Below are 25,770 nucleotides of genomic sequence, written 5' to 3' on the forward strand. Positions count from 1 at the left end.
CAACGTTTGTCCGCCCCTGTGCTAACGCCTTGGGCACCCCTGCCACGGGCTACTGGCTATTATAATATGATCACGCACGCTACAGTCTAGCTGCCTGACTGCCCACCTGCTCCCGTCGGCGCCCGAACGCTTGCCAGCGGACGTGCAACGTGGAACGGCGTAGCTGGAGGCTCCGATCGTAGATAGATCCTCCCCCTCCCCTCCAACCTTACATTGGAAAACGAAATAGGTATTGCTTTCATACTGCTACTTATAACTACAACATTAATTAAAATAACGATACATTAATATCTTTCACTCTGAGAAAAAAGTTGCTAGTGAAAGGGTTAAGCGTTCGGTAGATGGACAACCCTTTTATGAGATGTTTCACACTTTTACAGAGAACGTTCTTTTGGTTGTTGATGAAAGCATGGCAGTTTCGGTTATGGATTATACAGGGTGATTAACATTTCATGACAGACACTTCCAGAGTTTCTGGAGGGGACTTCGTATATCAAGTTTTATATAGGATCCCATACCCGGAAACATCATGCAACGGCGCTACAGAGCGTCAAGTACTAACGCTGGCACCTGTCATTGTTTCTAGAGTGATAGAGGAGAATAAATGTATCAATTTGTGGACAGGGTTGTAGTGTGACATGACATTTCGTTAGAAAATGCCATGGTACACTCTTAAGCTCTTCGAGAAATGTAAGATATTCACGGAAATATAGACAGAATTGAACTAGAACGGAGAAAATTCACGGGAATATAGGCAAAATTAAATTAGAACGGAGAAAAACACTGTCACTAGGCTTCTGTTTGTGCAAAGCCAAGAATATACGAAAAAGTCGCACCTCCCCTGAACATGAGCGGTAAACGGAAGTCGTCATTTGCCGTGGTGGACGTGTTATTCTGTGCAGCCGCTCATGGAACGTGTTATGGTGGACCAACAAGAAATTATCATAGAACCTGCATCAGCAAAGAAGGTTATGTAAAATGTAGTGTACTGTAATTGACTTACTCTATTGTATTTGGACCAGAGGAGCAGCATGGTGCTCATTGTAAAACACATTGTATTAATCGTTAATTTGACAATATATGGCTGAAATGATGGAGCTCTGGTTATGAATACTTTAACTTGTTTGAGGAGAGGAACGAGCTCTTTTTCCAGCTAATTCACGAAATCTTCGGAGAAGAGGATCCGAGCACGGGGAAGAAGATTATTAGCTGGGAATGCATAGCAAGACCAGCTCTACAAGAGAAATTTATAAACGGTGTTTTCGTGAGAGCGTGCAAAAATTTAACAGGACATAGAGGATGCTCCACTGAACAATTTCAGGTAGGGAACCAGGGTCGGAGAAGCCAGCTTAAGGAGAGAATAGGAATACAAACGCATTACTGTGCATTTCTTATTTATATTAGTTACAGTTAACTGCAAATTCCCTCACCGAAACAATGAACATACCATTTGTATTGTATCTTACAAAATGTGCTGAAACTGACGGCCATCAACCTCAAAGCAAGATTCTGACGCATCTTGACAAATATACCTGGTGAGTTTCGAATCACATCGCAGGCAGCTATAATTCTGGCAACTATTTCCATCTTCGTATCCACTAGGATCTCATACACAAGTCCCCATAGGAAATAATCAATTCATTAGCGATTTGGCAAATTGGACCCCTCACTGAAGAATGATGTACATTACGTACAAGCGTGGAAGTGTGAATTATGCAGACTCAATAAGAACAGCAGTCCAGATCACTCCGAGACTTCTGATATAAACATCGTAAATAAGTGCTCGCCAGTCATACAAGTTAAAAATTCAATACTACTGAGTAGTATTCAGACTCCAGACTCCAGAACAACAGGGAATATTACTCAGTAGTATTGAAAGAACTGTGACTGACTTCCGAACAACAAGGAATTGACATGAATCGAGGCTAGAAAATAGTGCATTGATAATGGCTTGGCACTAGCGGAAATCTGGATTTGCCAAATAAAACCTGCAAAAAGAAAAAAAGGACGACTGATTGCTGCGTTCTATAATTTATAAATATTTATAAACAGCTCTGAAGATCAACACGCAGCTACTCCCCAACACCATAACCCACAATCTAAAAGCTACAAGGAAGAAAAATCAAGAAGAAAACTGCTGCTTATTGCCGACAGCCAGGCGCGGAATCGCCTCTCACATACTAAATGAGGCATATACAACGATTACTGCTACGGGATTTATCAAACCAGGTGCAAGTTTAACTGAATTGAGGAAACATGGCAGACTCCGCAGAAGTCGGTAAGTTTAATGATGATTACGTTGTGCTAACTGGAGGATCGAATGATATCTTTAAAAACGAAACATCAAATGCCTGTCACGAACTAAAGGAATGTTTGAGTTATTTAACTCATACTAAAACAGTTGTTCTCAACATCCCGCTTCGTCATGATCTACCACAATGGTCATGCGTGAATCATGAAATATGTGCAGCTAATGAGCAATATGAATCTGTGGCTGAATACTTCAAAAATGTCACTATAGTGAATATAAACAATATTGGCTGCCGATTTCACACGACTCATCGACTGCATCTAAATGGCCTGCGTAAACAACTTGTAGCGAATAAAGTGCTCAGTGAAATAGGAAATAAGCCTCAAGAGGTAATCACGCGGTGAATATCGTTAGAAGAACATCTGTTTGTAAGGCTTTTTTAGGCTATGTGGTGATAATCCGAGATGTAATAATTTGCCAAACAGTCCGAGTTTATGGGGAGATGCTAAGCTATCGAAGTGTATCAACGAACCAAGAAATATCGGTAGCAGTAAACTCTGTGTGTCCCACCAAAACAATGGTCTCAGAAACAAACTGGGGCTTCTAAATCTCGACATTAATGACGCTAAATCTGTAAACCATGCACAATTAATATGTCTTATAGAACACCACGTGACAAGTGGAACTGAAGTGCCTCAAACTGATGGATACTCATTAGCAGCCAGCTATTGTAGAATCATAAGGAGAAAGGATGGTGTGCAATCTATGTTAAAATTAATGTAAAATACAAATCCCTAGACCTAAGTACTTGCAGTGTAGATTCTCACTTCGAAGCCTGTGGAACGAAAATTACTCCAAATAATAAGTCAGTTACAATTTTGTCAGTTTACAGGGCCCCTGCAGGGAAAATATACATCTTTCTAAACCACATTAAACAACTTTTGAACCAAATATATTAAAAACATTAGGATTTAATATTCATGGATGATTTTAAAATGCTGTTGTTGTGGTCTTAAGTCCAGAGGCTGCTTTGATGCAGCTCTCCATACTACTCTATCCTCTGCAAGCTTCTTCATCTCCCAGTACCTACTGCAACCTACATCCTTCTGAATCTGCTTAGTGTATTCATCTCTTCGTCTCCCTCTACGATTTTTACCCAGCACGCTGCCCTCCAATACTAAATTGGTGATCCCTTGATGCCTCAGAACATGCCCTACCATCTGATCCCTTCTTCTAGTCAAGTTGTGCCACAAACTTCTCTTGTCCCCAATCCTATTCAATACATCCTCATTAGTTATGTGATCTATCCATCTAATCTTCAGCATTCTTCTGTAGCACCACATTTCGAAAGCTTCTATTCTCTTCTTGTCCAAACTATTTATCGTCTATGTTTCACTTCCATACATGGCTACACTCCATACAAATACTTTCAGAAATGACTTCCTAACATTTAAACCTCTACTCGATGTTAACAAATTTCTCTTCTTCAGAAACGCTTTCCTTGCCATTACCAGTCTACATTTTATATCCTCTGTAGATCGACCATCATCAGTTATTTTGCTGCCCAAATAGCAAAACCATTTACTACTTTAAGCGTATCATTTCCTAATATAATACCCTCAATATCACCCGATTTAATTCGACTACATTCCATTATTCTTGTTTTGCTTTTGTTGATGTTCATCTTATATCCTCCTTTCAAGACACTGTCCATTCCGTTCAGCTGCCCTTCCAGGTCCTTTGCTGTCTCTGACAGAATTACAATGTCATCGGCGAACCGCAAAGTTTTTATTTCTTCTCCATGGATTTTAATTCCTACTCCGAATTTTTCTTTTGTTTCGTTTACCGCTTGGTCAATATACAGATTGAATAACATCGAGGATAAGCTACAACCCTGTCTCACTCTCTTCCCAACCACTGCTTCCCTTTCATGCCCCTCGACTCTTATAACTGCCATCTAGTTTCTCTACAAATTGTAAATAGCCTCCCACCTCCTTGTATTTTACCAATGCCACCTTCAGAATGTGAAAGAAAGTATTCCAATCAACATTGTCAAAAGCTTTCTCTAAGTCCACAAATGCTAGAAACGTAGGTTTGCCTTTCCCTAATCTTCCTTCTAAGATAAGTCGTAGGGTTAGTATTGCCTCACTTTCTTTGAGATGTACTTTTGTTAGTGCTCAGCAATTGATCTCTTTTTTTATGAAATTCACATAACGGCACCATATCTCAACGTCAGCCAAGGTATTCAATTGGTTTATTCGATAAAGCAGCTTATGACATTCGAGCAAAACTGTTTCCATGCCGTGCTCCTATACACAACGTTTTTATGCTGTGGTATTCAGGTTCAAATTCCTGTCTGGCTATCTTGATGTGGTTTAATCGTGTTTTACCTACATAGCTTTAGGTAAAAACTGTGTGGATTGGTGGTAGTGTAGTACACCAAAGGTCTCGTCTTCGAGTCCCACTAAAGGCACAATTGTTATGTCGCACCGAAAGACCTTTTTCACTGTTAGTAATACATAGCTATTTCACCTCTGGCAATGACAAGTGACAAACGCAGGGCGCCACAGCTGCTCAGAAGCCATGTTAAATACGATGGTGTCCACACTGTCGACTAAGGCGAAGCCAGGCCCTCCCGGTTAGCCGTGCTGTCTAACGCACGGCGTTCCGGATTGGGAAGAAGCGCCTGGTCCCATGCACGAATCCGCCCGGCAGACTTGTGTCGAGGTCTGGTGAGCCGGCCAGTCTGCAGATGGTTTTTAGGCGGTTTTCCATCTGACTCTGCGAATGCGGGCTGGTTCGCCTTATTCCGTCTCAGCCACGCTATGTCAGCGATTACTACGCAAACAAGTTCTCCACGTACGCGTACTTTACGACGCAAACATACGGTTTACACTCGTCTGGTGTGAGACGATCCCTTGGAGGGTGGGGGAGGGGGGGCTTCCGGAGGCAGAACCGCACAATAACCCTGGGTTCGGTCTGGGGCGGCGGAGGGGTGAAGTGGACTGCGGTGGTCGTCGTGGGGTTGTGGACCACTGCGGCTGCGGCGGGGTCGGAGCCTCTCCGTCGTTTCTAGGCGCCCGTTTATCATACAATACAATACAAGGCGGAGCCAATTTAGGTTAGACCATGTTAGAGGTAGATGTCGCAACCAATGGAAATATTTTCTTATTTTCTAGGTGAAGTTGACACGTTATACTGTAAAATATACGACAATGAAAAAAAAAAAAAAAACATTTCATTGATACCACGTCATCTAATCTGTCAGAGCAAGGATTTTTACATTGCCCTCCATAATTCAGATCCAATTCGTAATATTAACTGACTTGGCCTCTGTCAACGTGATTCTGTGAAGCATACGGAGTTCACCTGAGGCTCTCCCACTCCAATACGGTGATTTTGTGTATGTGATATGTGCCTATGATTTATATAAAAGACGTTGTTATTTATATCTTTCTGAAACACTAAATCAATTCGTCGTTCCGTTAGTGTCAAGGAATTCATAAAGAAAGGAGAAAGGTTATGGAAAAACTATCTGACAGATTAATATTTCGTTATTCCGTGTCTGTCACACACATCGAAAGCTACAAGTTATCTTTCTCGTAACTCTACCCTCATTGTCACTTTGTCTCATTCATGATACGTTTTAGAACAGATAAAACAGAAGTAAGAACCGAAGACCCTGAACACGTAGAAAACAGAAAAAATGGGCATAAAAGTAAATGAAGTGTCAATAAAAAACCTAACACTTTGAAATACTGGTGCAATAAACAGCTTCACGTGGTACGTTTCCAAGCACTGAAGATGTGAAATTGTAAGTAGGCTGTTTAGATTCTTATATGTAGGCTGTTCAGGTTTTTTTATTGGTAACGCCACCTCTGTATGAAAATCACTGGCTGTGCTGTGTGCAGTCTGTGGCTGCTTTGCATTGTTGTAATACTCGCCATTGTAGTGTTAGGCAGCTGGCTGTGAACAGCGCGTAGCGTTGCGCAGTTGGAGGTGAGCCGCCAGCAGTGGTGGATGTGGGGAGAGAGATGGCGGAATTTTATAATTTATCATGAACTGCTATATATATTATGACTATTGAGGTAAATACATTGGTTGTTCTCTATCAAAATCTTTCATTTGCTAACTATGCCTATCAGTAGTTAGTGCCTTCAGTACTTTGAATCTTTTATTTAGCTGGCAGTAGTGGCGCTCGCTGTATTGCAGTAGCTCGAGTAACCAAGATTTTTGTGAGGTAAGTGATTTGTGAAACGTATAGGTTAATGTTAGTCAGGGCCATTCTTTTGCAGGGATCTTTGATAGATTGCGTTGCGCTAAAAATATTGTGTGTCAGTTTAAGCACAGTCTTGCAAAATTGTTCTAAGGGGACGTTTCATATGTCGACCCTTAGCCGAGGATACCTCACTGGAATCTTCTGATTTTTTCTTGTAGTTTGTGTAATTAGTGTAGATTTTGTTTATTGCTGGCGCGTAATTGTAGAGAGAATCTCCTTTGTAGTTGCAGTCTTTCATTGTTGTACAGTAAAACAGGTGTGGCATGCATGTAGATTTGCACCAAGTATTTCGCAGCTGCGCTTGCAATTAAGTAGACATTATATCCATTGCTATGTTATTTTATTTTGCTCTTCAAATTGTGCTTTTCTGTGTTATCGTGTGAAATATTGTGACAAATATGGCGTGTGAAAAACGTAATACTAGGCTCCAAAGTAAACTGAGAAATGACAGTGAAGACGAAAGCAGTGTGTTAGCGCCACCGAGTAATGAATTAACTGATGTTCAAAGTAGTAATTTGGTAATTGTGCATAGGGAAATGGAGCAGGCTTCAAACAATGGTGTAGACAGTGAAACAGGTAGTGAACAGGGAAGCGTTATCGATCGATCGGTCGGCAACAGCTCGCCTCAGGAATCCGAAATGACAGGACACAATTTCGCAAATACTGTAGATTCAGGTTTTGGGTCATCACCGTTTTCTCAAATAAGTCAAGACACATTTTCTGCTTGTCAAAATGTGAATGTTGCCGGTGCAAATGCACTGCCGAAAAGCATAGAGAAACAGATTCCAGACACTAATACATTATTATTGCAATTAATGCAACAAATGGAACAAAATCAGAGACAAACACAGCAACAGTTAGACACAATGGAACAAAATCAGAGACAAACCCAGCAAAAGCTTCAAAAGTTAGACACAGTGGAACAAAATCTTAAAAAGTTAGACACAATGGAACAACACCAGAGACAAACACAGCAACAATTAGACGCAATGGAACAAAAGCTTCAAAAGTTAGACTCAGTGGAACATAAGCTTGAACAAACACGTGAAGATTTAACTACTGAGTTACATAACATCGAATCGAAATGTCAAAAAGTCTGTAATGACGTAAAAACACAAATTTGTGAGCATTTTCAACCTATTTTTTCGCGGCATGAAAATGCATTACAGAATCACGAAGCAGCCATAAAAGAACTGCAAACCATTGTTCATGAAAATCACGACACCTTGCAAGCTAAAATTGACTCAGTTGCATCTACCGATTCGGTTATGCAACTTGCAAAAACTCAGGAAAATTTAAAGGACACAGTAAATACTCTGAAACTTGGTTCAGAAAAACACACTGAGGAAATAAGTACACTATCGGAGAAAGTAGCCGAACTTTCGGATCAGTTCACTAACTTATCTACAAAGGTAGATGATGATCTCAATGACACAAGACCGGTAGTCTTTAATGACACAGAAGAGTGCGAACAAATTAGGAAATTCAAACAAAATCAGAATCAAATAAATACGCAACACCAAAGAGAAATCCGGGAAGTACAAGATCAGCTGACACAGGTAATACAAGAGTTACGTATTTCAGAGGACACTTGCGCCCCAATACGGGAAGAGGGACATAGAAATACGGAAAAGCCACAAAATAATAACACAGGGCATTTCGGAAACTATGAAAGAAATTGGCAAGGTGCACCGAATTTTGAAATGGAACCGCCGAAACAACGTAACAATGACCGATATGCTATTCGCCGACACGATGATTTTGATTATAAGCTGTTCATTGCTACACGTAAATTCAAAACGTTTAAGAATTCTGCCAACGACATTCATCCACAAGCGTGGCTCCATCAATTCTCTCATTGTTTTCCTCCCAACTGGTCATTGGAGCACAGGTTAGAATTTATGTGTGGCTACTTGGAGAATGAACCAGCTGTAAGAATGCGATCGGTCATTCACGATTGTCACAGTGAAGGAGATTTTTATCATGCCTTCCTCTCAGCATATTGGTCTCAAGCTACACAAGACCGAGTAAAACATAGCATCATAATGATGAAACGTTTCGAAGAATCTGAATTTTCCAGTCTCGTCAAATATTTTGAAGACATGTTGCATAAGAATCAATATCTTTCAAACCCATACAGCCCTTCAGAACTCATCCGCATTTGCTTAATCAAATTACCTGAACATTTACGACATATTATTTTGGCAGGACGTTGCAAAGACGACATTGAAGCTTTTCAGGGACTCTTACAAGAATTAGAAACTGACACAGACAGTCGTAGGATGCGGAAACAGGAAAACAACCACTACAGGTCACATCCGTCACAATTCCGTGACGACAGAAGTAATAACTGGACACGACAAGGCTATTCTTACAACGCAAATCGTGAACAAAACAGACACCACCCATATGACAACCACTGGCAGAGTAACAATAGTTACAGAGAAAGATCGCATTTCCGTAGTAATGAATATGACGGAGATTACCTTAGAAACAGACAATATGGGAACCAAAACAATTATTATCAAGGGAGACAGAATAACTTCAGACGCAACAGTTCAGCGCGCAGTTACAATTCAAGAAGAAATTGTCCACGACATGACCGACAAGAAAGAAATTATGAAATCTACCGACATGACGACAGACGAGATAATCATAACGACAGACCTGAATTTCATCAGAACTGGCGGGATTGAAACAGAGCAGGGCACTTTCGACAACCTGAATTTGTAGAAGCTATGTCTCCTAATCCCAATAACGACGCGCGCCAATAAAGGAACAGACAATGACTCGCACCGCATACAGCCACCTGCGCCGGCTGGCTCAGAGAAAAATAACACAGACGCTAACCTTGAGAAAAGATTTAGCATTCCTTACCGACGTATAAAACATGACAATTGCTTTTCAGTTGAAAGTCTGCGTACTAGGAAGAGTAAAGGTTTACACCACATTTCACATGTAAAACCGTTTACTGAATGATAATCTGCTGTTTAACTTAGTCTTTGCCATAAAACTTTTCACTTCACATTTCTAGTATGCATTGTCAGACTTAGAAACTGTTACCATGCAACAATGTTTGAAGTTAAATATCCAGTCAAGAACCAAGGGAACATTTTTAAACAGAAATTACGAATGTATTGTTATAGTGAACAGACGACACAGTGTTGTATTTGTACATTCTTGCTTGTTAGTTGCACGATTACGTAACGACTATAAGGCTTACATACATAGAACATGTACTGGTACTGCTAATGAGATTTTAGTGCAACATTTTGGTTTATTTGAAAATACATTCTGAATTTAAAGTGCTTTCTGAGAGATACCAGATGACACAGAGGTTAGTTTATGTGACAGCTACATGATTTTTATCACGACACTACTAATGAGTGACAATTTACAATGATGCTTTTGCGGTGTATCTGTTTTATATCTGCACAGTTTTCTGAATTCTTCTGGAAAGAAAAACATGTTTTAGTAGTAACTTTCGTGGTATAGCAACAATGAGACAGCCGTTTTCGTGGCACAACAATACGTCACAGTATAGTACTTTCTTGATCACGGTAAGGTACGTAATAACTACGATATCTATACGCAAAGAATTTGACTTTTGTTTATCATGAGGTAAGTACATTGACTTCAGCAGAACTTAGCTTTCGGAGGACGATAACTACGACACTTCCACAGAGATTATCTTACAACAAGACGCACAGTTTAGCGCTACAGTACACGTATTTGAGTGATTAATTTTGTACTGAAAACATTTATTTTTAAAGATTTTTGAATTACAATGATACAAAGGTTTTCCGTGATACATTTCATTCCATTGCTGTAATCTGTAACACCTGAGGGTATAATTACATTAATTCTCAGGGGGGTACACACTTACTTTGTGTACCATGTGTTTGGCAAGCACAAGGAGCCCTAGCTAATATGGTATTTGCTTATACAACTTTACACATCGGTACCATATTTCTGTAACACACAAATTACACAGCTATCTGATCATTTAATGAGAGAGACAAACATTTTTTTTTACTACATCAGTGACACATGTTTACGCAATTTCACAGTTGGGTAACTTCACACTTATGAAATTGTATTTTGTCTGTACTTTGTGAACTGTTCATATTTTTTCGGAACCATTGTGATACTATGAGAGCTTTGAATGATGTATTTGGTAAGGGAGCATGAATTTAAAGTACGTTTGAGGTAGATGACACTATTGTAATGAGCAGAGAATATTTTTTTAGGATTTGAAATTATTGCAGAAAGCTACGACGATTTTGAGAGTTGACTGAGGTGTTATGATGTTATTTTTACAACGACGATGTGTATTATGCTGCTGAGGTATGTTTGTGATCAATAAGCTGATGTTATATGAGGAATTTGATTATGCTATGTATTATGATGAAATATTGAAGTGTCATCGCAAGACTGACGTGACGACGAATACGTATATGTGTAATAAGGTAAGAAATAATGAGTAGTGGTTAGGGACGCTGATTTGTGAAAAATGTTGTTGGAAACCAAGAATCGTACTTTAAGAGTTATGAAATGTGTGTAAATGCATGAATGTATCACAATGCCGATGAAAACGTTTTGAACACTGTTATATTCATAGGATTTTGTTTCTACAGATTTGTAACCCTAATTCTTGACCTGTGAAATTTTTTATATGAGACTGCCACTGTAGCGGAAACTGCTGTCGTAAATATTTCAGTAAGAAAGGTAAGTGACCTTGATGTAATGCGTTGTGGCGCCCAGCTGGGCCAGCCGCCCGTAGAAAAAGCCATTAGGTGGAGAAAAAAAGAGGCCATTAACCTCGCTTCTGAAATTCCTTTGTAGAAAGCATCGCAAAAACGACACGATCGAACTTGAAAACATATGATTACACTGTGGAGCTCTTAATTTATGATATTTACAGAAATGCCATATGGCTTGCTTTATGTATTTATTTACTCAATTTGTTTAATATCTAGTTCCTAGCTGCACTGCAGCATTGGTTAAAATAAAATTTTATAGATGTACTAATATAAATATTTTCTGTCCACAGATCGAGTAAATAATAATTTTTTTCAAAAAAAATGAGGGAGCACAAAAAGACATTTACCTTCACAGGAACTGCATTCATAATTTTCTTTTCAAGTACTTCGTAATTTTTTTTGGTAGAATAAATTCTTGTGGTGCACCACTTTAATTACATAGACATCAAGATGTGAATATACATTTCCCTTGTCTGCATTGTTGTCTTTACTGTAATATTTTTCTGCTTGAGCTATGTCATGTTTAGGTATAAGATATTTCATTTTCTGCTTCTACTTGCCAGGTATAGTGCTATTAAATTTCACTTTGCATTACTCTGTTAATCTAGTTATGCTACTGATTTATTTTTCTTGTTGCTGCACATTGGCTCATATTAGTTGTAACGTTGCTTCGCTTGGTAATTTAGATTTACTGCAGCTTGCTTTGACAATTTCCATTTTTTTTCATTGCTGTTTGTATTAATTGTTTTATGTGCTGCTGCATTGCCTCGTCCCTTGGTATATATATCTGAGCTCAGTAGATTTAAGTTAGCTTAAGAGGGGGTAGACTATATAAGAAACTAACTACGATGAATTGGAAGAAATGCATTGAAAAGCTATAAGAAACAGATTTGGCAAAAATGAGTATTGTGCACTGAGAAATAATTATTTTGAAAGAAATATGAATAGAATACAGAAAGCAGGTATAGATAGGACTTTTTGGGAATAATGATGAATGAAGGGAGATCTCCAAGAAGTAAAGAAAGTTTTGTTTGCAAAATACTGCAGTAAAACAAACCCTGTCCTTTCCTTTTGTATTATTATGCTATGTGTTTGTGTACCCTTGTGTATTTGTGTTCTTCCTGTCTTTATGTGTTTAGTTAATAAGATATATGTTGCAGAATTTTTCTAGCACTAAGCTACATTCACCATGATGAGGAATACTGTTATCCTCAAATATAATTTGCATTAATAATATGTTATTTACTTCGTATAGATGTTTAGACATTAATTATTCTGTTTTGTTTTAATGCTCATGTGTGAAGTTGATGTTTCGTAAGTCATTGTCATCTTTTATGTATGTACTTACGTCATAATTCCTGTAACATTGATGTATATGTTATTTCGATTCTTCTGCAAAGCCTGCATTACCACAAACGTTATCTGAATTGTTATGTTTTTAATGATGTATTTTGCACCTTTGTTAATGTATTCTTATGTTATAAAATTGTAATTGACACCAGTTCTTCAAATTAAGTTACATTTCACTGCACACGTTTCTGTTGGTCATAGTATATGGACAATATGTGAGAAGTAGGGACTGTTAGTGTTTGCACGTGTGTTAATAATTCAGCAAGGGACTGGATAACAGCATTGTTGGTTCTAACGACAATTCCAAAAACTTTGTGAGTGCACAAGTGGTGGTTATGGACTTGCTATATTAGCCGCAAGACTCTTCAATGGTGATTGTGCACCTGCACAGTCACAACAGATGGCTGCTGGCCATCTCTACAAGGACTACAGTGGGTCTGCATCTTTGATGACCCACCAGTACCATTATCTCTAAGGGGACTACAGTGGGTCTACATCTTTGATGATCCATCAATACCATTATTTCTACAAGGACTGCAGCGGGTCTGCACCTCTGGTGGCCCACCAATACCATAATCTCTACCAGGACTACAGTGGATCTGCCTACCAGGACTACAGTGGGTCTGCTCTGTGATGACCTACCTACCAATAGTCTTCAACGCTTCGAATGACTCTGTTGTGGGTTTGCTCTGTTGTGGCCCATTACCTGTCTGCATGTCAAGAGTCAGCACTGTCTCTCCGTTGGAAGGACAACACTACTTCTTCAAGACTGCATGGAAATCCACTACTTCTATGTGCAATTTCTTTCACTAATGAGACTTTGTAAAAAAAACTGTAATTACTATTATGATGAATGATCAGGACTATCTTTATGGACTGTGAGAAAATTTTAGCTTTTGACAAACATTGTATCAATAAGTGTGTGCATTTGATTTCTTTGTTATTGTAATTACGATTATGAAAAATTTTAACAAATATGTATTGCCCAGCGCCCAAAACAATTTGTAAAATTTTTTATGGGGAGCATGGGGGCTATGTAAGTAGGCTGTTTAGGTTCTTATATGTAGGCTGTTCAGGTTTTTTTATAGATAACGCCACCTCTGTATGAAAATCACTGGCTGTGCTGTGTGCAGTCTGTGGCTGCTTTGCATTGTTGTAATACTCGCCATTGTCGTGTTAGGCAGCTGGCTGTGAACAGCGCGTAGCGTTGCGCAGTTGGAGGTGAGCCGCCAGCAGTGGTGGATGTGGGGAGAGAGATGGCGGAGTTTTATAATTTGTCATGAACTGCTATATATATTATGACTATTGAGGTAAATACATTGGTTGTTCTCTATCAAAATCTTTCATTTGCTAACTATGCCTATCAGTAGTTAGTGCCTTCAGTACTTTGAATCTTTTATTTAGCTGGCAGTAGTGGCGCTCGCTGTATTGCAGTAGCTCGAGTAACCAAGATTTTTGTGAGGTAAGTGATTTGTGAAACGTATAGGTTAATGTTAGTCAGGGCCATTCTTTTGCAGGGATCTTTGATAGTCAGATTGCGTTGCGCTAAAAATATTGTGTGTCAGTTTAAGCACAGTCTTGTAAAATTGTTCTAAGGGGACGTTTCAAAATATCGGTTTAAATATATGACAGTTTTTATATTCTGATGATATTTCACTAAATTTATTTGAAAGAAATCACAGATTCGTTTTAAATGAAATGTGAAGATGCCTTCGCAGCACAGCGTGTTTTCCGGAGTGGAAAGGAACGTCCAAAGACAAAATTCGCCAATGGCGTTAATGTGCTGCAAACAAAGGCAGCCTGATTTCAGTCTGTTCTCTCGTTACCGGATTTTTAATTTAAAATTTACTGCTTGATTAGATGCCTTTTTAAACAAGCACTCCAGAAATAACAACATCCACTGTGTTTTAATTCTGGTGCGGAATAAAGGCTCTAAATCAAGAACCCTCGCAGCGCTGAATGTTCTGCAGCAGGCCGGCGCCCTACAGTTGCTCTCACCACCCCATCGACTTCAGCGCCACCTCCCTCTCTCCACCTCACCCTGGCATTCTTCCTTCAGTCTTCCTAAGGAGAGATGATGTTATGAGAAACTCATTAAGGGGTAACAAAAAGGAGCAAAAATCTCAAACACAACAGCTTAAGCCAGAGGTCGGGATTTTATACGCGAAAGATAAGTCGCAGAATAACTGGAGTGAAACTAATAAATAAATGCGTTTGCTATGGCAGTAAGTATAAAATTTAAATTTTTCGGAGACAAATAATTAATAGTACGCAGCAATTCGTCTGCTTCGTTTAACATCCATTACGTTTTACCAAAAAACAGCGAGTACTGGAGAACTGGATTACAGAACAGGTATGCTACCTACGAGAGAAGATACGGGAATTTGAACTGATATATCAACATACTGCTAATATTATTATCATCATTGTTTGCAGTAGTCTGCTTCTTCCTTTTGTGGCAGATGTTAAGTGATATTGGCTGAATTTAGTTCAGATAAATAATTAGAAAAAAATAGTTGTACACCGGTATTTTAGAGTGAGGAACGATAAATAACGTTTATTTAACATTCAGACAAATAAAATTCGTCCATATATTTTTACTGCAGTCTATCGTCACATTATCTTGATAATGATTACTACTTTCTTTCAAATTTCGAACTACTTCAGATATGTTAAGGCAAGTTTAATCGTAACTGATCTCAAACACACACACGTAAGGCACTTGTATTATTTGTGACTACGTGCACACGTAAACCGCAAGAAGTACAAGACACAAAATACAGAACAGCACGCAGAAATAATGAATACAGGCCCATGGAATTGTTTCCTTAATATACTGGAGGAACTTAAACTTTTTTTCACATCACGTGAAGGGACCAGACAAACTGCTCAATGACGAAAACAATTTTCAGGCGCATAGCTTACACCTAGTGAGTACGTGGCTGGCGACCACGGGGTCCCGAGCTGAGTTCTGGCATTGCTTCCACTTACTTATGCCAGGCTCCTCACTTTTATCTTTCCTATTTGGCCACCCTCGACCAACTCTTGTTCTTTTCCGACCCTGACGCTATTAGCTTTCGAGGGCTAGGGGTCTTCCATTTCCAACCTATACTTCTACTGAGCCGGGGACAACTAAAGAGATACCAAAATCCAAAAGCATTAATGTAAGAAGGATAGCAACATGGAACGTCAACTCACTTCTTAAATGTGGTAAACTGGAAAACTTGAAAATGGAAATGAAACGAATGTATATTGATGTACTGGGAGTCTCAGAAATGAGATGGCCAAACGCTGGCGACTTTTGGTCAGGGGATTACAGAATCATACACACTGGAACAGCACAAGACAATCCCGGGATTGCAGGAGTGGGAATTATGCTCAGTAAAGAGATGGGGTTAAGATTAGAAGGATTTTTTCAACACAGTGAGAGGATTATTTATGTAAGATTGGAAACTAAACCAAGAGACACAATCATAATCCAAGTATACATGCCAACTACGAGGCACGAGGATGATGAAATCGACATGATGTATGACCACCTTGAAGAAGTAATTGGCAGAATTAAAGGAGCTGAAAACATTGTCATCATGGGAGATATGAATGCCGTTGTTGGGGAAGGTAAAGAAGAGGATGTGGCAGGGAATTTTGGATTAGGATTAAGAAATGAAAGAGGGGATAAACTTGTAGAATTCTGCCAAAGAAATAAACTTTGCATTACAAATACCTTCTTTAATCATCACCCAAGAAGAAGATATACTTGGATAATGCCTGGTGACATTAACAGATATCAAATTCACTTCATATTAGTGAAGCAAAGATTTAAAAACCAAGTTAAGGACAGCAGATCATATCCAGGCTGTGATGTGGAAAATGACCACATACTCGTTATGATGACGACTGAACTAAAATTCAAGAACATTAAAAGAAGTAGTACATGTAAATGGGATTTGACAAACCTGAAAAATGAAAATACACTGAAGCACTATATACTAGAAACAGACAAGAAAACAAATACACAGGGCTGCCATGACATCCAAAGCAGCTGGTAAAAATTAAAAACTGGCATTTTAGAAACAGCAGAAGAAGTAATAGGAAAATAAAGGACAGAGAAAAGGAAGGAATGGATCACTAATGACCTACTAAATATGATGGAAGAAAGAAGGAAATTAAAAAATTCTGTGAAGAAGGAAGACCAAGAGAAATACAAGAGTCTGAAAAACAGAATCAACAGAGAGACAAAACAAGCAAGAGAAAAATACCTTGATGATCTCTGTATTTCAGTTGAGGACAACATGAGCAAAGGAAATTTCGAAGAGGCCTATAAATGTGTGAGACATTGCTTTGGAGACAGAAGAAACAAGTGTAGGGCTGTGATGGATGAAAATGGCAATATTTTGGATGACGATGATGAAGTTGCAAGAAGATGGAAACAATATATAGGAAAACTGTACAACGGACCAGACCTGTCTGAAAACATCATGGAAGAAGAAACAGAAGTAGATGCACACAACATAGGTGAACCTATATTAAAGGAAGAGTTTGAACTAGCTCTGAAAAAATTGTAAAACAACGAATCGCCTGGTATAGACAATATCCCAGCCGAACTTCTGAAATCTGGAGGAGCAAAACTGAATCAGGGGTTGTATAATCTTGTTTTCAACATGTACGAGCAGGGTAAAATTCCTAGACTTTGAGAAAAACATTATGATCCCCATTCCAAAGAAGGCAAATGCTACAAGATGTGAAAATTATAGGACGCTCAGCCTAGTTACGCATGCCTCTAAAACATTAACCTCAATTATCCCAAAACGCATAGAACAAAAAGTCGAAGCTACACTCTCCGAAGACCAGTTTGGATTCCGGAAAGATAGAGGAACCAGAGAAGGAATATTGGCTCTAAAACTAATAATAGAGAAACGACTAGATAAGAACCTGAAAACATACATAGCTTTCGTAGATGTAGAGAAAGCCTTTGATAATGTTAAATGGGATAAGATGTTTGAGGTACTCAAAAAAGTAGGAATAGACCATAAAGATAGAAAAATGATATGGAACCTGTACAAAAACGAGACGGCAGTTATCCGTGGACGGACAAAACAAGAAGAGGTGCAGATACGGAAAGGTGTCCGAGAAGGTTGCGCACTATCCCCTGTTATCTTTAACGTATACATTGAAGAGGCGCTGAAAAAAATAAGGGAAAATTCACAGACAGGTGTAGTAATTCATGGCCAACGAATAGATATGATTAGATATGCCGATGATATAGCTGTCCTGGCTGAAAGTGAAGATCTTGTAGTCCTACTGAATAGAATGGATAAAGTTATGGGTGAAGAATATAATATGAGAATTAATAAAGCAAAATCAAAAGTAATGGCATGCGACAAAAAAGATCAAGTAAAAGTCCAAGTTCATGTAGGCAATGAACTGCTTGAACAAGTTGATAAATTAACTTATTTGGGCAATAATATTAGCAGGGATGGAAGGAGCAAGGCAGAAGTGAAGTAGAATAGCTCAAGCAAAGGCTGCTTTTAACAAGAAGAAAAACATATTAACATCTAAGAGCATCAGCCTTGAAATCAGGAAAAGATTTTTGAAATCATGTGTGTGGAGTGTGGCATGCTATGGGTGTGAAACATGGACTCTCGGGATAGAGGGAGACCAGAAGCTAAATTCTTTTGAAATGTGGTGCTATAGACGCATGCTCAAAATAAAATGTATCGACAAGGTCACAAATGAAGTGGTTCTGGAAAGAGCAGGTGAGAAGAGAAGCTTCTGGAGTTTCATTCTTAAAAGAAGAGTGCAATTTACAGGCCATCTATTAAGACATAAAGGACTCCTGAACACAATCATAGAGGGATATGTCTACGGAAAAAGACCAAGAGGAAGACCACAACTGAGGTACGTGGATCAAATCGTGAAAGATGTGGGATGTAACACCTATAAAGAAATGAAGAGAAAAGCTGAAGGACGCACAGAATGGAGACAAGCTGCCATTGTAGCTGTTGCAAACCAATCCTTGGATTGACCACTACAGAAGAAGAAGAAGAAGCTTACATGAACGCAATAAAGACACGCGCCACTACACATACGCTAAAACAGTTACGCCGCACGACGTTCGCACCGGCCGATGAGACCAGTCTGGCAACGACGATACCATCCAAGTGCACTGTATGTGTTTCCCAGCCACGAACAACATGCCGTCTGGCGGATAGCTCGCATAGAAGCACACTAATATGCAGGACTGAAGTAAATGTGTTCGACCTGTGAACTACTTCTAGTTTACTTTCAGTTTTATGCTTTGACCATAATTTTATTTGATTTTATGTTTGTAACTATTCAATTCCAACAAAATGACTTTATAATCTTGACATACCACATATGGAAGACGACACCTAGTATGCTTGCCCACACTATTTTATAATCCCTTTGTAATACATTTACACTGGTGACCTACTGAAGCTTTGTGAAGGGTTGTTCTGCAATTACAGTTGCTATTGCATACACTTATATATTTATCATATTTGTGGGTTGGATCAGAAATGAACAATCAAACTTCGTATGTCTGGTTTGTTCAACATTAGAACGAAACCAGTGTAAGACGTCTGGATTTTATGAACCTCACATGAGCTTGATCCATGATGACAGTACTATACATTAAAATATACTTAGAAAATTACAATTTTATCAACAAAAAGCAATTGCAGTTAATCTAATGTACCAAAAACTAACAAAACAATATCTACCAGTATATGGACTGGCTTGAACAAACAAGTTAAAGTGAAACACGTTTTGGAGACAAACCAAGCAGGTGGTTAATGATATAGTAAAACTCCCACAGCAAGAGAACGGCGACCTTCATCGCAGAAAGGGTTAAGGCCAGATCAATACATTATTCCTTTTAACGTAAATAAGGCCAGGACTGAGGGTAAGTGGCTGCACGTCATTAACAGGCCTAGGCTGTGACCCACAATAAAAATAAAAATGTATTCACCTCTAGCAAGACAGTGATTGGCTGAAACCATACTTGGTGGTGCGGACGCGACACGGAGAGGAGATCCCCATTATATAAAAGCATTTTGAGACCTTAAGGCTCTATCTCTGTCACTCTCGTCTCGAGGCACAAGTGTGTGGAAATAAGAGAGGGCGTTGAGAGCTTTGCTTTCTGCAAAGTGAGGACGATAAGCTTCATATACCGTGGCGACAGATAGCAAAGCGGTAGTTAATTGTTCCTGTGGGAATTTTTGTGGGCAAAGAAATTGTGCACATTGCTCCAGTCCATAGTGAGTGTGCAATAGCTATTATTTCGACTAGGGAAAGATTAATGTTCTATGGAACACAGGGAAGTTACAACTTAATGAATTCAGTCAAACCTAGGGTAGGGAATTAATGTTTTGGATCCAGCACGGAGACAATGCTGTTGCAGATGCTACCTGGTAAAGTATCTTCGGCATTAGGCCACAGTAAATGTTGAGTCTAGATTTTGCTCATTCCAACCTGCATACGTTTTGACCATTGACTATGATAAGCTAGCATACTAACCTACCCACACACTGAGTACATGAGAGGTTTTTCATTGTTTAAAAAAGTAAATTTATTCTCCACCAACTCAGTGCATTGACCAACAAGGACAACATAGATTTAAATAAGCTAATGTGGATTTTTGATACTTATTCTTCCCTGTGATAAACAATTTTCATGTGCAGAAATAACGATTTTAATAATTGTCATTTCAATGGGTCCAAGAATGAAATATTTTGTTATTGAGGGTCAAAAGTAATTCAACATGATAGTTGTGTATCACTTGACCTGTAAAAGCAAAGTTGATAAATTATATGTACAATGAAAAGCGCAATAGCTGTTTTATCTTTCTATAATAGACCTCAGACTTTCACTTTTATTAATTCATGCATTCTAGGTACATGACAGCAGTATTTATAATGATTTTTGTTACAATCCACACCAGATATTAGCTGCCTTACAGGGCCAGGGTCATATTAATTTTGAATGTCTGTTTGACACCCTGGGCATGACAGGATAGTCGAGATGTTTTGTCCATTTGCGTGCTACTTGGTAAGCTAAGTTTGCACACATTAGTACACTCACTGTGCAGATACAAAAGTGAGACGCATGGCAAAATGACGACCCTCCCAGGATGCGAAATTACAGCATTCTGATAGATTGAGGGATTGCTTTTGATAGGTACAAAACACACAAACCTGCCAAACAATAAGCCGACACAAATTGGAAAAAAAATATAAATGTGATCAACTGTGTTCTAAGTGTAGATAAAATTGCATTAATGTATTCTTATTTGTTGGTGCACAACATGGTTGAATTGGGCCATAGCAAAGACGAGGAAACGGGTTCAAATATTGAATATAGGACCGTGGACGATATTTTGGGTAGAATCAAGTCTTATGATCAGATGTTAACGCGTAGTCAGGTTCGGAAAATTCGCGAACATCGACGCTTAGTTGAACGCTCAAAAAAGACAGAAGATAATAAATTAAGACAAAGAGAAGTCATGGAAGATCTTGATAGGATTGAGTTGGACACGAAACAGGTAAATCAGCGTAAACATCACGAGACACAAAACGTAGAAATACCGAATGACACCGAAAATGCGACATATGATGTTCAACATTGTCCAAAGAATGGACATGACAACGGCGTTGTTAATGAAACAAACGTAATCATATTGAATCAGTCAGGCTTGCAATTGCAATGAAAGAACAAGTGTTAGTTCTCCTATACTGGGTTCGGAAGTGAAGGAACCGTCTCAAGAAAAACGAGATACGGAACAGTTGCATCAGATGGCAACTGACGAAAATGGTGTAGATGAAAACGCCAACATGTTTGGAATGTTGCACTGTTTATTACAACAATTTCAAGAATCAGAAAAGAGTAAGAAAGGCCCATATCTCAAGGGCAAAAAGAATTGGAAGGGCGCATAACGCTGGGGCTGAAAGAAACTGACAAGGAAATAAAAAAAAAAAGCGTGTTAATATTCAAGGCCAATTAGATCAAATGCGAACTGAAACTAAGGAGGCGCAAATCACACTGCAATCGCTCATTACAGTGCACAAACAATTGAGAACAGACATGGACACTAGCCAAACAGACATGATACGCAACGAAGTGTCAAAATGGTTAAACAACAGGTCGAAACTTCTACCTTCAAAGCGAAACATGTTATTACTGAGACGACGTCTCGTAAAAGAACGACGAAAGCAGCATTTGAGAAATTCGATGCTCGTATTTTAAAAATACATGAGAAAAGCGAACACCAATTTCAACGGCTGAGATCGGAGTTTTACATTCAATCGAAAGTCGTTGTGACGCAGGAAGCGTTAGTGAGGAGTCGCAGACGGCGACAGAATCCACTTTAGTGTCGGTGGGTACTACGGTGAATACTGCAAAATCAACAGTTACCGCTAATACGACAGAAAGGGTACGCGAAATTACGTGTGACGTAATACGGAAAGGCATATGTGGATGCCAGTCCGGAAACGCAAACCGTGAACGGGAAATTAGTCCAAACAGCGTATGCCAGAACATCACGGTAATCGTAGGGACAGTTTGGATTGCGATCACTTATTCAAGAAAGAATAACAGGTCAATCTAGAATACAAGAGTGTGGTTTGCAGCAAGGTTCAGTATGTCAAGCACAAAGCTGGTCAAAACATAGGGATGCCTTACGCAACGCCACAACCTGTAGGACGAATACCGACGGGTTACAGTACGGCGCCTAACGAGCCAGAATTGCTTATACTTCAAGATACAGAGCCGGTAGCGGGCGTTATGCACAAATGCGTAATGAGACCTGCAAGTGATTCTGCGTCACAAATGTCACAAAATGAACCAAGTGACACACGTTTGCGTAGATTTGACGCAAACAGAACAGAATTCCAGTCTTAAAAAACCCAGCAGGTACATCACAGAGAGTAGCGATAGGTTTTGATGATAACCACTTTCTTACAGGGCGGGAATACCAACACTATAAGGAAGATGCAAATATTTTTCACCGCCGCACATTTATTGACCAATTTAAAATAGGAATATCTAGACATTGGACATTGAAACATAAGTTAGATTTTATTTGCGCACATATGGAGGGAATTTCATACGAACAGAACAAAGACCCAGAGGTGTTAAGGGTCAAACATAATTGGAAAGACAAGAACTCGTTTTGACATTCGTCAGCATTATTTGCTGAAGAGTGACGTGTTGTTCTCCAGACGAGACCCAAGTACACGTTTATGGACAGAATGTGTTCCTGATGAACTCATGAACAAGTATATATGGTACACTCACTTAAGTAAAGGGGTCTTTGGGGTGAAGAAATGTTTTATGAAATTTAAAGAGACCGCACATTGCCCCAACATGGAGAGACATATTCGGCAAGTACTCGAAAACTGTAAGGATTGCCAACCTGTGAAGCAAGTTAATTTTCAGAAAAGACCACCATTGTCACCCATTATACAAAAAAAGCTAAAATATCTACCAGCAAACAGATTTGTTGGAACTGTTACCAAGGACAAGGAATGGGAACACGTTTATCTTTGTAGTTTCAGAGTTAACATCAAAGTATGTCACTTCCAAACGTGCAACTGGTGTTACGATCAGTAAGGCACTACATCGTGATTTTCTCAAACATGTAGGGCATGTAGACACGTTAATTTCAAATAATGGGCCCCAATATAGTTCTAAACCTTGGTTGGCGACTTTAAAAAGACATAAAATTAAACCCATCTTCATATCCAGGTACAGACCAAGCGCCAATTGTGCAGAACAATCGATGAAGGATATTCGAACATGGTGTTGTTTGTACTGTAGTTCACGACATACCACATGGGATGCCAATTTACATCATTTTCAGACTATTATTAACGAAATGCCGCACAGTACCACACGATTACCATGAGTCAGAGTGTTAAAAAATAAAAGACCATTGGATATAATAAGAGAGGTTGTACAGTTCCCCCATCTAGAAGACCACCACATCATCAGATAAAAAAATTTGCACTTGAAAACATTGAACGAGCAGCTGCAAAAAGGAAACTCAGGGCAGACAAAGGTGCATCCACAAGGGTATTCACTGTGGGACAGCTGGTTCTTGTTAGACAAATTCTAAATAAATATGACTCTGGCCCTGTAAGGCAGCTAATATCTGGTGTGGATTGTAACAAAAATCATTATAAATGAGAACACATGAATTAATAAAAGTGAAAGTTTGGGGTCTATCCTAGAAAGAGAAAACAGCTATCCCCCTTTTCATTTTACATATAATTTATCAACTTTGCTTTTAGGGGTCAAGTGAGAAACAACTATCATGCTGAATTTCTTTTGACAGTAATAAAACATTTAATTCTTGGACCTACTGAATTGATTATCAAATATCCTCATTAGCTCATCTAAATCTACGTTGTCATAGCTGGTCAATGCACTGAGTTGGTGGAGAATAAATTTACTTTTTTAAACAATGAAAAACCTCTCATGTACTCAGTGTGTGGGTAGGTTAGTATGCTAGCTTATCATAGTCAATGGTCAAAACGTATGCAGGTTGGAATGAGCAAAATCTAGACTCAACATTTACTGTGGCCTAATGTCGCAGATACTTTACCAGGCAGCATCTGCAACAGCATTGTCTCTGTGCTGGATCCAAAGCATTAATTCCCTACCCTAGGTTTGACTGAATTCATTAAGTTGTAACTTCCCTGTGTTCCATAGAACATTAATCTTTCCCCAGTCGAAATAATAGCTATTGCACACTCACTATGGACTGGAGCAATGTGCACAATTTCTTTGCCCACAAAAATTCCCACAGGAACAATTAACTACCTCTTTGCTATCTGTCGCCACGATATATGAAGCGTATCGTCCTCACTTTGCAGAAAGCAAAGCTCTCAACGCCCTCTCTTATTTCCACACACTTGTGCCTAGAGACGAGAGTGACAGAGATAGAGCCTTAAGGTCTCCAAATGCTTTTAATTAATGGGGATCTCCTCTCCGTGTCGCGTCTGCATCACCAAGTATGGTTTCAGCCAATCACTGTCTCGCTAGAGGTGAATACATTTTTATTTTTATTGGTGGGTCACAGCCTAGGCCTGTTAATGACGTGCAGCCACTTACCCTCACGTCCCGGCCTTATTTACGTTAAAAGGAATAATGTATTGATCTGGCCTTATCCGTTTCTGCACTATAGTTCGCCGTTCTCTTGCTAAATGTGAGTTTTATGAGATCAGTAACCACCTGCTTGGTTCGTCGCCGAAATGCGTTTCACTTTAACTTGTTTGTTCATGCTAGTCCATATACTGGTAGATATTATTTTGTCAGTTTTTGGTCCACAAGATTAACTGCAATTGCCTTTTGTTGACATAACATTGTATTTTGATTTGAAATGTATTGCTTTACACGGCATTTTCTATTTAGATGATTATTTTGTGGCTTTGCAGTCCTTTATAGATAGTTATTTGACTAATGTTATAACATTTTTCTCTAGTACTTGTGGTTATATTCTATTGAAATGTTTCACCCACCCTTTAGATTCTCTCTTTACAATAACTTCAAGCATTGCACAATTCTCAAACATTCATGATATTGATGATTGTGAAAGATGTGTGAAGTTAAGGAAGTGTTTGTTTCTCTTGTATCTACTCGCAACACTTATATACTACATCACTATTGAAAATTGTCGTCATAAACAGACCTTTATGTACTTAAGTGGACATTATATACACTCCTGGAAATTGAAATAAGAACACCGTGAATTCATTGTCCCAGGAAGGGGAAACTTTATTGACACATTCCTGGGGTCAGATACATCACATGATCACACTGACAGAACCACAGGCACATAGACACAGGCAACAGAGCATGCACAATGTCGGCACTAGTACAGTGTATATCCACCTTTCGCAGCAATGCAGGCTGCTATTCTCCCATGGAGACGATCGTAGAGATGCTGGATGTAGTCCTGTGGAACGGCTTGCCATGCCATTTCCACCTGGCGCCTCAGTTGGACCAGCGTTCGTGCTGGACGTGCAGACCGCGTGAGACGACGCTTCATCCAGTCCCAAACATGCTCAATGGGGGACAGATCCGGAGATGTTGCTGGCCAGGGTAGT

This window comes from Schistocerca nitens, chromosome 5 (genome assembly GCF_023898315.1).
Source record: "Schistocerca nitens isolate TAMUIC-IGC-003100 chromosome 5, iqSchNite1.1, whole genome shotgun sequence".
Lineage (NCBI taxonomy): Eukaryota > Metazoa > Arthropoda > Insecta > Orthoptera > Acrididae > Schistocerca > Schistocerca nitens.